Source organism: Triticum dicoccoides, chromosome 1B (genome assembly GCF_002162155.2).
Source record: "Triticum dicoccoides isolate Atlit2015 ecotype Zavitan chromosome 1B, WEW_v2.0, whole genome shotgun sequence".
Classification (NCBI taxonomy): domain Eukaryota; kingdom Viridiplantae; phylum Streptophyta; class Magnoliopsida; order Poales; family Poaceae; genus Triticum; species Triticum dicoccoides.
In genome coordinates, this window is record NC_041381.1 from 644,704,206 (window position 1) to 644,721,658 (window position 17,453).

The window sequence follows — 17,453 nt, forward strand, 5'->3', positions numbered from 1 at the left end:
GAAGCCATGGCACACGAGAAGGGCGGCGACTGGGACGGCTCAACGGTCATTAAAGACCACATCACCTTCCTCCAGGACACGCGCCGGATGCCCAACGCAGCATTCGTCAAGGCACGGGTGCCGCCGGAGGCGGAGATTTTGTCGGCGCCGCGGGGGAACGGGCAGGTCGTCTTCCGCTCGCACTTCCTCCGCGGCTTCGGCCTTCTGGTGAGCGGCTTCCTCCGCTCTTTCCTCGACTTCAACCATCTCCAACCGCATCACTTGACGCCCAACACCGTGACCCTGCTCTCCGCCTTCGTCACGGCGTGCGAGGGCTACATAGGCATCCTCCCCACACTCGAGCTGTGGGGAGCATTCTTCTACGGGAAGCTTGGCACCTCCGCCAAGGACACGGCGGCCGAGTGTGGTGGCTACGTCTCCGTGCGCTGGCCCGCAAAAAGGAACGCCTTCCCCGTCATCAAGCTGTCACAGTCGGTAAAACTGTGGCAGCAGTCTTACTTTTATGTTGAGAATGTCGATCCGGCTGTCGACTTCATCAACCTGCCGACCTACGAGGCCGGCCACCCTACCGGGCTTCGGCCCAACTGGGGGTACAAGCCGAAGCCGGTGTCAGCAGACGCGGCGGCCGCCATCGGCCGACTCCGAGTGCTCCAGGAGTCGGAGGGCCTCGTGGCATCCGACCTCCTCATCGCCTTTGTCGAGCGCTGGGTCCTCCCGCTCCAGGGCCGCCCTCATTCAATCTTCCGGATGGGCGGGCACCACGACTCGTGCCGGCTGTGCACGAAGGAGATGTCGACTGCCGAGGTCGCGTGAATGGTGAACGAGATCTCTGACCTCAAGGTGTCAGAGGGAGATTGGCGGTACGGGAAGCGGCCGTATTCCCGCGACGACCCGCCGCCTGCCGTATGTCCCTTGATTTCTTCCTTTAGATCTGTCTTTTAGTCTTGCGCCTGGTGTGATGCAACTCCCTTCTGGAGCGCAGATTTATATGTCCGTCGCGACGGCCGCTATCGTGGGGCCGGATGGTGACTACCTGCCGGACAGGGCAGTCAGTGACGTGGACGACCCCGACTTGGGGGCGGCCGCCCTGGCGGACGACGCAGCGGGCGGCGGCGATAGGGCAGGCGGCTCCGAGGAGGGCGGCGGCGTGGAGACTTGGCCTGACGATGACGACGACGAAGACAAGCCGTGCCCCGCCTGGAGCACAGCCAACACTGGCGCCGGCCCCTCTACTGGGCTGCCCACCCGTGGCGGCAAACGCAAGCGGAAGCAAGGTGTTGCCCTGTTTGGCAGCGCGCCGAAGAAGCCCAAGAACCCGGCCGCGGTGACTAGGCGGAAAGAAGCCGTGGCCAAGGTGGCCAAGTACAAGAGGCAGCCGAAGGTGCGGGTTATGGTGTCAGCGTAAGTATCTCTCTCACGCCTCCGCCTCTTTGTTGATCCGGCCTAAAAGGCTTTTTTGTCGTGTATTCACATATCAGGGCCCCGCTTACCCATCGAGAAGTCGGATGCCGCCTCGGTCATCAGATCGGCGGCAACCTCCTCCACCAGCCGGCGGATCGACCCGGCCGCCGACCTCCGGGAGGCGAGGGAGCGGAACGCACGGGAGGCGCGTGATGAAGAGGCCGACCGTCTAGCAAAGGCGGAGGCGGATAAGGCAGCAGCATCCGTAGCGAGGAGGCTGGCGCAGGCAGAGGCCGAAGCTGCAGAGAGGGATCGGCTTGCGAAGGCCACACGTCGCCAGGAGCCGCTGCTTGTGGCTCATCTGAACTCCGCTCCGCCTCCGCTAGAGTTTGTGGCGACAACCAGGGGAGCCAGCGATGAGCAGCCGGTCATGGAGAGGGAGGGCGATGACGTGGCCATGCCGGACGTCATCGTGCCGCCGCCGCCGCCGACCAGCAGAATGCGGACAAGCAGCCGGCCGAGTCGCCAGTGCCACCGGCCGGGAACGTGGTGGTGACGGACCTAACTCCTCAAGTCTGCACACCCGCACACTGCCGTCTTGAGAAGGCGGCCTCGGCGCCGCGACCGTTGGAGGCCGGAGCGGCGAGCTCGTCGGTCCCTGACACCGAGGCGACCAGCATCGCGCCAACCGGCTGGGTACGCGGGGGTGGGATGGGCGCCCTGAACCAGGCGGCCCTTAACATCCAGGCCAAGCTCCGGGCCGAAGCCGAAGCCCTCAAGCGCTGCAACGAGGCGTTTCTGAGTTCGCGGGCAGCCATCCGCATAAGCTTCTAGCTTCCATTTATTTTGATCTTCTTGCATCCTTCATGGGGGCGCGCCAGCGCACCCACTGGGTGTAGTCCCCAAGTTTTGGGCCGGCTGCTGAATAGGCGGTCCAGAACTTTAACTAGAAAGTGTCAGCTGCTAACTTCGTCTGGTATCCCTTCTGCAGGACTACCACAACCTTCGCGCGGTCGCCTACAACTCTAGGGTCCAGGAGCTGGAGACGCAGACCACCCATCTGTCCGAGAGCCGGAGTAAGCTTTGACTTCTTCCTTCTGCGGGGGCGTGCTAGCGCACCCGCGGGCTGTAGTCCCAGAGGTTCAAGCCGACTGCTGAGCAGTTGGCCAAATCTCCCGGCAACTGCATCCCTCTTTGTTATTTGACTGATGCTCTTTCTTCTTTTTCCTTTTTTTAGAGGCCAACGCCGCCTTGCAGCAGCAGCTGGGCGAGGCCAACACCGCCCTGTGGGGCAGGGAGGCAGAGTGCAGCAAGCTGGCTGAGGAGCGAGACCGGCTGGTCACTCAGCTTGCCGAGCAGGCGGAGGCCCTCAAGGTGGCCCAGCGGGAGGCGGAGACGAAAGAGACCGACCTCCTCACCGACTTTGAGGTCGAGCGCTCCGCCTGGGCCGACAAGGAAGCCCATATGACAGCCTGCTTCAGCAGCATCGAGGACTTGGTCGATGGTGAGCTTTGTTTTCTTTGTTTCTTGTTTTGAGCTGCCGGCCCTTATTTAGGCTGATTCCTCGTTTATAACTTTGGCTTTTCTTTCCTTCTGTCCAAACAAACTTCTTCCCAGGCCACTCTGTTGCCGCGATCTAGATCATCGAGGCCCAGCGTGAGGAGCGGAGGGCGGGAGGCGCGCAGATCGCTGCTGATGCCCCCCGAACTCTCAGCGAGCAAATCCTCAGCATACAGGCCCGTCTTCGGCCCGCCCATCAAATGTTGCACCGTCTTCAGTGCGTTGGGGCCAGGCCATCTCTGCTCTCTAGCCAGGCTTGCCGATTCCGCGCACCCCAAGCCAGACTGCCGACTGGCTGGAGTTGGTGGACGGCCGCCTGGAAGGGCTCTGCAGCCCAGGCAGGAGCGCGCCGGGCCTTGGAGTTCGTCAAGGCGTGGTACATTGGGCTAGATCTGGCCCAGTTAACCACGTTCCAGCTGGAGGCGCAGGAGGAGCTGGTGGTGGTGGAAGCCGAACGTATCGACAGGGCGGCGGCGATTGCCGACTTCACCGACACCAACGTCTTCGTCCCGGAGGTAGTCGAGGAAGGCGCCGAAGAACCACAGGAATGGCTCGGGCTGAACCTGGAGGACAGCGGGGACTCAGTTGAAGTCATCGACTCCAGTGATGAGGGGAGGAGGGAGAGGAGGAGGAGCAGGAGGAGGAGGAAGAGAGCGAAGTCGGCCTGCCGGAGGTTGGGGCGGATGGTCAGCCTCAACCTGACCGGGCCTCAAGCAACGGTCCGCGCTCCAAAGCGCCGATTGCTGCTGGAGGCAGCTAGGCAGGGATCGACTAGCCGCCCGTTCCTCCGATGGGCGCCACCGACTCCGTCGTCCAGCCCTCCGCCGTCCCGACTGCTGCTGCCGACTCCACCGCTCAGCTGGGGCCGCCTGCCGCATCAGGTGGCATGGCCGACTCCAGCATTCAGTCGGAGCCCTTTGCCGTGCCAACTGGCGCCGCCGGCCCCGACGCTCAGCCGACGTCCTCTGCTGCGCTAACCGGCTCTGCCCAGCCGGACTCTTCTGCCGCTCCTTAGGATATTTTCTTTTTCCCTGTTTACTAGAGTCTGGATAACTTGATTAAATCTCGCAATTCCACATGCGGGATGTATACCGAACTTTGTTGAATGTCGTCTGGTAGGCCTTTATCCATGTAAATATCTTATCATCATTTATCTTTTGCTTTGCCGACTTCTATCTTTTCTTGCCTTTTGCTCCTTGGTTTTTTCCTTTGCCGCCCTCCCTTGGCTATCCTCTTGCCAGCCAAGCAGCCGCTCTGCGGACTGCGGCTGGGTTGAGTACTTAGCTATTTGCGGGAGGGCCAGTACTTAGCCGTTCGGAGTGTTGGTAATAAAGGTAGAAGCCGGCCGACCGACCGCTCGGCAGTCGGACGAACGGGTGCGATGCCGGCCTCGACTATATGCGTTTTTTCCTTAGTCATTTTTCGTGTGGGCACCGTTTTGCAATCCCTGACCTCCATGCAGTCACTCTGCGAGCTGCGGCTTCTGACAAAGGAAGTTTTAGGTGCTGACACACTACTTGTCCGGCTGCAGGAGGCGGCATATAGCAGAAGGCGGTGAGCCTCCGGGTCGACTGGTCGAACCTGGTGCCAGGCGGAATTAAAACTATATATACTCATAGGCATGACACTTATCATATAGATAAAAGAGGGTAGTCCCCGAGCTCTTCTCAGGGGACCCAGAGTCTTCATACATAACACAAAAGGTAGCGTGATACATACTGCTCTCAACTGTAAAACCTTCGGAGGAGGTTTGTGTTCCATGGCCTCTCTGTCTCTTTGCCTAAATCATCTCTCTTGCGTGCTCTAGGCTTCTGGGCGTCGATCAGATAGTAGGAATCGTTGCCCAGCACCTTGCTGATGATGAAAGGGCCTTCCCAAGGTGCCGAGAGCTTGTGCTGGCCGGTTGTTCGCTGGATCAGCCGGAGCACATGGTCTCCCTCCTGGAAGGATCTTGGCTTCACCTTGCGGTTGTAGTACTGGCGCAGACTCTGCTGGTAGATGGTGGACCGGCTGAGTGCCAACAACCGGCCCTCCTCCAGCAAGTCGACGTCGTCTTCTCGTGCCTCCTTGGCATCCGCCTCGGTGTACATGGTGACTCTTGGGGAGTCGAACTCTATGTCCGTCGGGATGACGGCTTCGTCACCGTAGACAAGGAAGAAAGGCGTGAAGCAGGTTGATTTGTTCAGAGTCATGCGCAAGCTCCAGAGGACGGCGGGCAGCTCGTCGAGCCAGCATCCGGCCGAACGCTCTAGAGGCTCGACCAGTCGGGGCTTGATGCCGGATAGAATGAGGCTGTTTGCATGCTCAACTTGGCCATTTGACTCCGGGTGGGCAACGGACGCTAAGTCCAGTCGGATGCCTTGCGTTGCGCAGAAAAGAGCCAAGGCTCCTTTGGCAAAGTTGGTGCCATTGTCGGTGATGATGCTATGTGGTATGCCGTACCGCGTGGTGATGTCAGCAATGAAGGTCACGGCAGTCGGCCCATTCAGCTTCTTGATTGGTTTTCCTTCTGTCCACTTAGTGAACTTGTCCACAGCAACAAGAAAATGAGTCATGCCGCCGCGAGCCGTCTTGAATGGCCCTACCATATCCAGCCCCCAAACAGCGAAGGGCCAAGCTATGGGAATGGTCTTGAGTGCAGAAGCCGGCAAATGTGGCTTGGAGCGAAACTTCTGGCACCCTTGACACTTCTGAACTAGTTCTTTCGCCTCTTCTAGAGTAGTCGGCCAAAAGAATCCATGACGGAAAGCCTTGGCCACAAGTGAACTTGAAGCCGCGTGGTGACCGCATTCGCCTTGGTGGATATCCCTGAGTATTTCTTGGCCTTTGTCCAGCTCCACGTAGCGCTGATAAACCCTAGTGACACTTCGTCGCACCAGCTCTCTGTTGACTATGGTGTAAGCTGCTGCTCGCTGTTGCACTTGTCGGGCCGAGATCTGATCAGTCGGCAGCTCTTTGTTCACCAGGAACTTGAGGATTGGCTGAGCCCAGGATGGCGCTGCTATTTCTTCGACTCCCACCACTTCAACTTGTATGAGGGTGGTTGGGCCGGGAGGCGGCGGGTTGGCAGCTGCTTCCGCCTGCTGAGCTAAAGAAGTCCCCGGGCCGCCTACCAAAGTCCCCATGCCGGCCTCTGGGACCCTCAAGTCGGATCCGACTACTTTGGGAGGGGCTAGCACGAAGATGGAATCTGATTCTGGGGACGACTTGACGGGCGGCTTGAGAAGGCGGCGTAGGGCGACGCCAGCTGGTATTGCTTGTCGGGTGGAGCCAATCCGTGCCAAGGCATCTGCTTGCTCGTTTTCGTTTCTTGGCATGTGGAGGAACTCGCACCCGTCAAAGTATCCACTGAGTTGCTGCACGAGGAAGCGGTAGCTTGCCATGTTTGCATCCTTGGCGTCCCAGTCGCCTGACGACTGCTGGACCACCAGGCCGGAGTCACCATAGCATAGGATCCTGCGGATGCCGAGTTCCTTGGCAAGCCGGAGCCCGTGTATGAGTGCCTCGTACTCGTCTACGTTGTTGGAGGCGGCGAAGTGGACTTGCAGCACGTATCTGAGCTTGTCGCCTTTGGGAGAGGCGAGGACGACGCCGGCTCCCAAGCCGGTGTGCATTTTTGAACCATCAAAATGCATCCGCCAATGGGTGGAGTCTGGCGCTGGCGGCAGGTACTGGGTCTCGGCCCAGTCGACGAGGAAGTCGGCCAGCACTTGTGACTTGATGGCGGTGCGAGGCTGGTAGTAGATGGTGTGGGGGGCCAGATCAATTGCCCACTTGGCCACTTGGCCAGATGCATCTCGGCTTCCAATGATCTCGGCAAGCGGAGCCGTGCAGACGATGGTTATTGGATGCTCTTGAAAGTAAGGCTTCAGCTTCTTGGCTGCAAAGTGCACGCTGTAGCACATCTTCTGATAATGTGGGTAGTTTTGCTTGAAGGCGGACAATACTTCACTCAAGTAATACACCGGTCTCTAGACCGGCAATGCTCTGCCCTCCTCCTTGTGCTCTACCACCATGACTATGCTGACAACCTGACTGGTGGCTGCGATGTAGAGGAGCATGGGCTGCTTCTCAGTCGAAGCCGCCAGGATAGGCGGGGTTGCCAACATCTTTTTGAGTTGGATAAATGCTTCATCCGCCTTGTCGTTCCACTCGAAAAAAGTGGTCTTCTTCATGAGCTGGTACAAGGGAAGAACCTTCTGGCCCAGCCGGCTGATGAAACGGCTAATTGATGCCAAGTAGCAGGTGAATTTCTGCACGTCCAGCAGTCGGGTGGGCACCTCCATATTCTCAATGGCCTTGATCTTCACAGGGTTGCACTCTATGCCGCGCTCTGAGACCAGGAAGCCGAGAAGCTGGTCGGCTGGTACTCCAAAGACGCATTTCTCCGGGTTGAGCTTGATCTAGAATCGGCGCAGGTTCTCAAAAGTTTCCTTGAGGTCTTCTAGCAGCGTGCCGTGCTTTTCCGTATTCACCACCACATCATCCACATAAACATGAGCATTTCTGCCGAGTTGCTTGAGGAGGCACTTCTGCATGCAACGCTGAAACGTGGCGCCGGCATTTCGCAAACCGAACGTCATGGTCAGGTAGCAGAAGGCTCCGAATGGCATGATGAAGGCGGTCTTCAGCCTATCAGCCAGGTTTAGCTTTATCTGATGGTAGCCTGAGTATGCATCCAAGAAACTCAACAGCTCGCATCCGGCTATGGAGTCTATCACTTGGTCAATCCTTGGTAAGGCAAAGGGATCTTTGGGGCAGGCTTTGTTGAGGCTGGTATAGTCAATACACATGTGCCACTGCTTATTCTTCTTCAACACTAGGACCGGATTGGCTAGCCATTCTGGAAAGAACACTTCCATGATGAATCCGGCTGCCAGAAGCCGGGCTATCTCTTCTCCGACAACTCTTCTCTTCTCTTCCGATAGGCGGTGCAAGGGCTGCCTGACCGGCTTGACGTCAGGTCGGACATGTAGTTTGTGCTCGACGAAATCCGTCGGAACACCCAGCATGTCTTTGGGAGACCATGCGAAGATGTCCCAATTCTCACGGAGGAAATCGACGAGCTCGCCTTCCTATTTGTTGTCCAGGTTTGCACCTATGACAGCGTGCCTCTCCGGGTGCTCTGGGTCCAAGGGTATCTTCTTTGTTCTTTTGCCGGCTTGAACAAGCCTTCAACCTCTGACTCCTTGGGGATGGGTGACATTTCCGGCTTCTTGCTCACCAGAGCCACCACCCGGTCTAGGAGCTGCTTCTCGGCTGCAATCACGAGGGACTCGGCCAGCCGGCTACTATCCACGGCGCAGGCGGCCGACTTCTTGTAGTCTCCAACTACAGTTAGGATTCCCTTGGCACTCGGCATCTTCATCTTGAGGTAGGCGTAGTGGGGGATCGCCATGAACTTGGCCAGGGCAGGCCGGCCAAGCAGTGCATGGTAAGGGCTCTCTAGGTCCACCACCTCAAATCAAACTGGCTCACGGCGGAAATGATTCTTGTCTCCAAAGAGGACATCAATTTGAGTCTTGCCGATTGGTGAGCAGGAAAGGCCAGGGACTATGCCATGGAATACAGTCCGACTGGGGAGGAGCTGCTTCTGCTTGATTCCCAATTTCTCCATCGTGTCACGGTACAGGATATTGATGCTGCTGCCGCCATCTATCAACACTCTGGAGAAGCGAGTTGTCCGTCTTTCTGTTGCAAGGGTAGCTTCTAGAACCAAAGCATAGGAACCGGGGGAAGGCATCACTTTCGAATGGTCGGCCCTGCTCCAACTGATGGGTTTCTCAGACCAGTGCATGAACTCTAGGTGCTTGAGGCCACTGCTTGCACCTCTTGCTGTTGTTGCCGTCTGTTGCGCCTATCATCGGCCACGCTGGTGAACACGACATAGGCTCCGTGCTCTGTAGGATACTCATCTTGGATGGCGCCGACTGGCTGAGCCGCCGGCTACTGGGGCGGAGGAGGCGGCGGGCCGGCAGGCGGAGGAGGCAGGAGGCCATCTCCCTTAGCAATCCTGGTGAACCAGTGACACTTCCGAGTGGTGTGGTTGGACGGCTTCCCGCCACTATGGAACTTGCAGGGAGCATCAAGAGTTTGCTCGTACGAGAAGGCGAGCAACCAATTGGGCTTGCCACCCTTGTGACGCTTGGGCGCTGGCTGCCCCTCTGGCTATTGATCCTTGACTGTTGCCACCTGCCGGCTGTTGGAAGCCGGCTGGGTGGCCTTCCGCTTGTTGTCGCTTGGGGGTTGCCTCCGACTGGTGTCACCAGCCGGAGTCCTAGGAGCCTGAGGTGCCACTTTGCCGGATGCATCGACTAAGATCTCCGCCTTCATGGAGGAGTCGGCCGTGGCATGCTTGTCGGCGATGATCAATAACTCGTCAAGAGTCGCGGGCTCCTCGCAGAGAAGCCGGTGATTGAGGAGGGTGCCTTCTCGGCACCCGACGGTGAAGTACTCGATGGCCTGCACCTCATGCACGCCCTCGCAGGAGTTGCGCAGCTCGGCCCAGCGCGCGAGATAGTCGCGAGTCAATTCGCTGGGCCCTTGAACGCACAAAGAGAGCTGTCGAGGCTTGGGAGGCTGCTTGTACATGCTGGTGAAGTTGCGGATGAAGGCCTCGGTGAAATCCACCCAGCTGTTGATGCTGCGGGGCTTCAGGCTGTTAAGCCACGTCCGGGGTGTGCCCTGAAGCATGAGCGGGACGTATTTCACGGCAACGCGCGTGGAGTAGTCGATCAGCCAGTCCTCCGGCTTCACGGAGCCGGCGTACTTGGGCGTATCTCTTGGGAGCGTGAACCCTTTCGGAAAGGCCTCATCTCGGATTCGTGGGCCGAAACAAGGCGGGCCCAATGCGTCTTCTTCTTCTAGCGCCAGGGATCGGTTGAGATGATCGATCCGATGGCAGACGTCGTTCTCTCCGACTCCCTCTTGGCGGCCAAGGCGGTCGCTGAGTGTCGGGTGCGTGACAGGCGGCGGAGTAGGATGCCTTGCTCCACGAGGCGGAGGGGGAGGCGGATCGCCTCGCCGCTCCACCGCTCGAGGGCGGCCGTCTTCGTCACGCTCGATGGAGAGGCGCGTCCGGCTGCGGCTGACAGCCGGCTCATTGCCTTTTCCTCCACGGGCGCCACCAGTCGGTGTCCGGGACGTCGTCCCATGGTCTTGGCGAGGGGGTGGCTCATTGTTCTGCTGGGCGGACACATCAGCGCGGCAGCCGGCTTCGTGCTGCACGACGGCCGCGTCTAGGAGCTGTTGGACTCGCTCCGTCATGTGGCGGCACTCATAGCCGTCGTATTTGTCCAGCTCATCCGTCACCGCCTGGGCGGCCCAGATGTTCTCTGCAGGCGTGGTGTAAACGGGGCGCTCCGCCCCGAACATTCTGGCGACGGTCGCACCATGCTGCTGAACCGTGCCGAGGCGGCTAGGCCCCTCAGGAGCCGGCGTGCCACCAACGGCTCGATCCATCTCGCGTCGGTAGGCATTCGAGAGACGGCGCATGCTGTCCAGGCGGCCAGCGCTCTCGAGAAGTTGGACGTGGCGCGCCTCCAGCATCTCAGCATCCACGCCCTCCGGGATGGGCGCCGATAGGTCACGCAGGGCCGCGTCGAGTGGGTCTCGAGCATGCTTGTCCGAGTGCTCACCATTGTTGATGACGAGCACCTCCGTGACGGTGCTCCCACTGCTGTGCTCGCATGGAGGCGGCTCGTCGTAGACCACCGCGTTGGTGGGGAATGCGTCAAACGACGCCGTGTCGAAGTCAACGATCATTGGATCGGTGGAGCCAACAGACTCCAGGTCCACAGCAGGCTCGCTGGTGACATGGAGCTGGTCGAGGAGGCTGACGAGGCGGCTCTCGGGGCCGCCGGTGCCCGCGTTGGAGGTCGGATCGTCGGAGAGGTTGATCTCGCCAACGAGTTCAGTGAGGCAGCTCGCCGCGCAGGCGATCTCCGCACCGTGCAGCGCGTCGAGACCGGCGCCGTCAGGCGTGCTGGGCTGGCTTCGCTCGCCAGGAAGGAACAGGGTTCCCGTCCAGAGCAGGTCTTCGGGAGATGGTGCACCTCGCCCCACGGTGGGCGCCAAATGTCAGGGGTTGGGTGCGACATATGCCAACGGATGGCTTATCATGGTGGGAGCGAGTAGAACGTCGCCGGTGCCTAGAAGCGGGATAAGGCGTAGACACGTACGCTAGCGAACTTTACCCAGGTTGGGGGCTCTCCGTGGAGATAATACCCATACTCCTGCTCTGCGGGGTCTCCGCATGATCACTAAGGCACTAGTGATACAAGGTGCTCCTTGAGCTGTGTCTAGAGGTAGGATAAGGCAGGGCTAGCTCTCTCCTGCTCTAAGGAAGTGGCTAGTTCTATCAGAGTGGGAACCCTTTGCATGGGTGCCCTGGGGGGTTTATATAGGCCTACCCCCCAGGGGTACAATTGTAATCCGACCGGGCGCTGGGCCCGGCCGTATGTGTCTCCGGCCTTCGGCTTCTCCGCTGACTACTGGGGCCCGCCGCGTGGTGGACCCTACCAACTGGTTGGTGGCTGCTCACTATAGCCGTGCCGCTAATGACGAGCGCTTGGTCATCTCAGCGTGGCTACAGTCCCGCCGCCTGGCGGGAGATCACTGTAGCCACACCTGGTCTCCTCAGGTTAATGGCATGCTTGCCTCGGGGCGAGGGACGGCCGCCTGCTGGAGGCCGGCCCTCCCCAAGTCCGATTGGTTGGGTTTCCGCCGTCTTCTGCAGGGTCACTGCCCGATTGGGCCCGCGGCCGGCGGGCCATACCGACAGGTCATCATCGGGAACAGGGTTCCGCCTGTTCGGAGTGACGTCAGGGGGGAAGTGGCACAGTGGCACGCCGTGCGGAGATCTCCGCCTGTACGGGGCACTGTAGCCATGCCCATCCCGGGATTCGGGGGCGAGGGGCTTCACTGTAGCCACGCTCTATCTTGTACTCTTGATATGGGCCCAGATTCTGAGGGCGTCGGGTAGCCGCCCTCTTTGGGAGCTGGTTTACTGGAGCCGGCCGCTCCCAGTGCCATCTTCTGGTGCTTGGCCGTCCTCCGGTGGCCGGCCTCTGAGCCAGCCGGCCCCCGGAGGGCGGAGCTTTTGGCTGGGGTCATTGCGGGACGAAGCCGGCCCAAAGTTTTGTTATATCCAGGGACCCGGGTGAGGCTACCCGTGGCCCATTACTCCGACAACTCCAGGGAATACAATTTCTACTGCACTCTCTAAACCCTTGCAAACATCTGTGTGTATAGCTAAACCTGGGGGTGTGCCTATAATGTTGCGCAACTGCTGCAGAAACCAGACCCAACTTTCCTCAGACTCTGCTTCCACCACACCAAATGCAATTGGGAATAGCCAGTTGTGTCAATCAACTGTAGAAGCTGCTAATAGTTGTCCTCTCCATTTTCTAGTCAAATGTGTAGCATCTACAGCCAAATAGGGCCTGCAACCATCTAGAAACCCCTGCCAGCAAGCCTTGAAACAAAAAAAGCCCTTCTAAAGCACTCCTTCTCAAATGACTTCCCTTTTATTTTGAATGGAACTGTATGCTTGTCAATATCTACAACACTCCCTGGACTTGCCATCTCCACTTCTACTTTGAAAGTGTAAAGCAGCTGAAAACTGTCATTCCATTGGCCATTAATTCTGTCAAGAGCCTTTTCCCTAGCATTGAAAATTCTCATGTAAGGAATTTCTATCTTGTACTTCTCAAAAAGCTTCCCGAGTGTTGTTGGACCAAGTCCAGGTTCTTCTCTCAGCCAATCCAATATAGCATCTGCCACCCACCTAGTTTTTGCTAGCTTGGTTTTGTCCTTCCCCCCTCCCCTGCAGGTGGACAGGTGTGCTTGTGTGGGTTTTTCTTTATCTGAACAAAATAAAAGGGTAAAAAACAGTTAAGAAACCTTACTCAATGATCTGAAACTAAATTACTAACTGAACTTGGATTACCTGAATACATTTGCTCTTTCTCATACGAGATGCATGCAACTTCCACCTACACCTAGGATATGGACAAAAACTGTGAACCTTGCTGGCTCATTCCTTTTAATCTTATAGGTGTTTTTAGATATAATGCACCATGTTATCACTGCATTCCGACAGTCCACCATTGATTGGAAAATGGTACCTACACTAAGCTCGGGTTTTTCCCTGTTCCACTCAATTGTTGGCATATCATCACCATCGTACTCATCCTCGATTAAGCTGTCCATGTTCTCCACCTTCTCTTCATCGTCAGTGTCATCAAACCTAGCTTAGCTGATGGGCTCCTCCATATATTCATCATCCACTGCTTGCCGACTGGCTACATCGACCAGTTCAGGAAACATCACCTCGTCTTCATCATCATTTGTAGGCACTGCCTCGTCAGGTTCTACATCTTCTTCTACACCAACTGTAGAAGGTACACGAGAAGCAGTAGTTGAATTGGAACCAGAATTGGCAGCATGCATGTTGTGGCTCCATGAACCACTTTCTTTACTTGGTGTCGACCTACAAGGAGTGTCGGGGTGCTGGCTATTAGCACAGATAGACGATGTCTGAACTCCCTTCCCCTTCGCCCGTTCTGCGCGTGCCTGAAGCACATCGATTTGGAGTTTACCGAATCGGCAGCCAGCAATCCCAGCAAAAAGCAATGGCATATGATCATCGCAAGTTAGTGGGAGAAAACTTTGCTCGTCACTGCTGAAGTAATTCAGTTCAACAACATCGGCACCACTCCAGGGATAGGTGTTTCGGAGCTCAGCTCGCAAATCTTTGAAATATATGCTGGTTTCTACCACTTTGGGATAGAAAAATGATGAAATCAAATGCGGTTTAGTACCACGCAGCACACTAGTTTCCATTCTAATCGCCAACCGGAAAGCCAGCGCGGGATCAATCCTATTTTGTTGAAACAAAGGCTTCAGTTAGCCGGGTAAAATCGAGCAAAAATTCGAATGATTCAAGCAAACAGAAGTCAAATACAGCCTACAATACGACTTAGAACGTCAGTTCGAGAGGAAACGATGCTTACCCAGGTTTAATCCATGAATTATCTGTCGTGGATTCGACCCAATCCTCTCCATGGTCGATTGCCTTTCTGGTGTCCTCACTCAACAACCCTATGTAATCCCAGATGGGGAGGTGGGCTATATCTGGCGGAGACACGACGTCACCGACGAACGGAATAGGGCATAGGGTGGAGGAAACAACTGCGGTGGAGGCGGCACGACACCTGCGAAGGGGGTGGGGCGGCGCGATGCGGTGCGGCCTGTCTAGATTTGTTTCAGATTCAGACAAGCTGCCCAAAACATGTCTCCTTGCGGTCCCACCCATCAGCAAGCAACGGTCAGATGAAGACTCGGCCCCACTCGTCAGCAATTAACGGTCAATGGACGGTCAAGACGGCAAACGCCCGTTATGAGCATTTGTGAGAGTTTCAGCTAAGGAAGAGGGGGAAAGTGAGCAAAAGTTTGAAGCGTGGGGAAAAGTGAGCACAACTAAGGAACCAGGGGCACTAATTTAAATATCGCTTGTTTGTTTGAATTGGAGCACGACAAGCAGCAGCAATATGCTACCAAAAGGCATGTAATGCACTTCTCGTAGAAAAAGCCATATAAGGCACTGGACTGAATACTTTTCTGTATTGGCTTAAAAATAGAGCAAACAATGCAAAACCACAACTTTAGGGGGTCATAATTTCATTGTACCGCAACTTTTAGGGTTTGCAACAAGGAACCCCATATTTTGAGGTAGTGATTCACAAATAATTCACATATGCATCTAAGCCATGTTAATAGCAAAACTGACTCTCGGGGCCCACACATCAGACGTGGCAAACAACACACCACAAACGATGTGCAACTAGGTTGAGTTGGATTAGTTAGCTATCCTTGAGCTTCACCAACCCTCTCACAATGGCACCAACAACTCCAACTTGGGCAACTTGGTAGTGAAGTGAGGCGACGATGGCGGTAGCCAACCGTAACGAATTCTTTGAGCTCTTACCCAGGCTCTCACCAACTGCGACGAATCCTCTGAGCTCCCGCCCATGCCCTCACCAACTATGACTAGGGCGTCTGTCATGCCCCCCCCCACCACTGCCTCGATGCTAACAACAAGGACATGCAACTTCACGGTGGCAATAACAAATTACGATGGTGATTGTAGGCCCCGCCCCACCTTGCCACCTGTCCATGACAGCGATGACAACTGGGCCCTTCAAGATGCCCCCTCCATTTCCTTCCATGCAGTGGACACACTTGGCATGTTTCAAGCGTCCACTATGACAGCCATGGCTTGATGTGTCTGCACCGTGATTACAAATGTCCATGCCTTGGATGTCAACTCGATGCTACGATGACCACTACTCGGAGCTGACTGCCGCGTTCATAGCTAGCTAGGAGCTGGAGGCCGGAAGTTTTTTTTGTTTGAGAAAAGACACCCAATGGGCATCGGGTGGCTAAAAGTTGTAGAGCTAAGACAAGAATGAAACAACTGAACCTGTTATTTTGGACGGGTTCTGAGCAAAGCATAAGAATAGGGAAATTATGTGTATGTGAATCAACCTTGTTCCAATGCATTGTCGTCGCAGTCACCTCTGAGGCATGGCCAACGACACTTCAATTCGGTGCCAAATTTTAGTCTTCATCGCCATTGCCTAAAGAGGGAGGAGAGGGGCATGTCATGTCGTGTCCCATCTGCAAGTCTCAAACAGTCACCATTACAGTTGGCAGTCGATGTTGCCTTGCTTCATCTCCAAGTTTTCTTCGACAACTTCATTGTGTGCTGACTCTTGGGGCAGAGAGAGAAGTGATTCAAATCACAAGGGCGATAGGGAAGTGGTTTGGCTCAACATATGCGAGGGAACTGGTGTGTCACATTGTCTACATGGAACATTTACATGGGCCTTAGAGGCCAGTTTTGCTATTAACAAAGCTTATTTGTGAACCACTTCCTCAAAAACAAGGGTTTCTTACTACAAACCAAAATCTGTGGCAGAGTGAAATTACGACCTCTGAATTTGAGCTTTTGTGTTATTAGCAACGTTGTTCTTTTAATAATTTAAGAATATACATATTTTCATTTAAAATTTCAAAGCCAATCATTTCGTGGTTTTCTAGGCTTTTGGACCAGGCTTCAGGCGGAAAACTAAAACCTAAGGCCTATTTGGACGTTTGTATTGGGCCATGAGTATTACCGCTAGCCATCTTTTTTATTGAAAAGGATGAACCCTAGCCTTTGCATCATCGTGATGCACAGAACCAAAACTACTGCTAAACATATAACATCCCTTCTTATGGATTGTGTGCCGCGAAGCGCTTGTGTTAGTGACAGACCTTAACAGCTGATGAGGCAGAACATCGAGTGATTGCCTCTAGGTAATTAATACTTTACACATGAGCCTCCAGTTGCAAGCTCAAGATGCAAAGATGAAGAGCACAAGGGAACCCGAATCGGGAGGGCTGAGCAAGATGCCGAGGGAGCACAAGGCCAGGATCTACATCACCCCCAATACGCCAGCATGCTCCTCTCCTCATGATATGATTCTTCTCTCTTGCGTAGGCTTGATAGATTCTTTGGGGCGTGCACACATACCATTGCATTACAAAATAGTAAAACTGCCACCTAGGGGCCTTCCAAAGTGATTTGATCTCGCAAGCCGGCTAATCTATCTGCCCAACGCTCCGGATCTCCCTTCCACGGCGCCACCCAACGTGAACCAATCTGGGCAAAAAAAATGGGTCACTACTTTACAAATTGATTATTTTGTCTTCTCGATAACTGGTCCGGCGCTTGATGCTCGGTCTGCAAACCTGACCCATCAAGTTTCATCTTCTTGCTTTGGGTGTTCCCGTTCGGTTACTTTTAGGGTTGCTTCTAACTAGCGCATTTTGCGCTGAGTAAGGAGTCGGCGCTCATGTGCCCCGGTCAGTGGGCCGGCCCAACAACAAGTCGAGCAGCTTGCTCACAACATACTGGTTCTTGGTCGGTCGGTTCGCAGTTAATCAATCGACTGTTGACTTTTTGATGAAAATGCAAAATTTTGAAAATAATAATAATCAGGAATAAAAAATGTTCAAGAATTTGAAAAAGTTTCTGAATTAAAAAAATCATAGGTTCAAAAAAAGCATGTAGATTTGATAAAAGTTCGCAAACTCCATAAAAACTTCAAGAGTTTAAAGAAAAGTTCATGGGATTTGAAAATTTCAGATATTCAAAAGATATGATCTAAAAAAATTGTGCATTTTAAAAAGTTTATGGATATGAAAAAGTTTATGAATTTGAAAAAAAAAAGCGGAGCAGGCAAGCCCATCCAAAAAGCGAAGGCCTATCTAAAACACTTCCTTCTAGAAACTCGAACTAATGGTCGGCACTCTGCACTCTGCAGCTAAGGTTTGACGAACGGAAGAGGGGAAAACCCAAACTCCGGCGCGATGGCGACGGGGCGGTCCGTGCTGCTCCTCCTCCTGATCCCCACGGCGCTCTCCCTGCTAATGCTCTCCGAGCG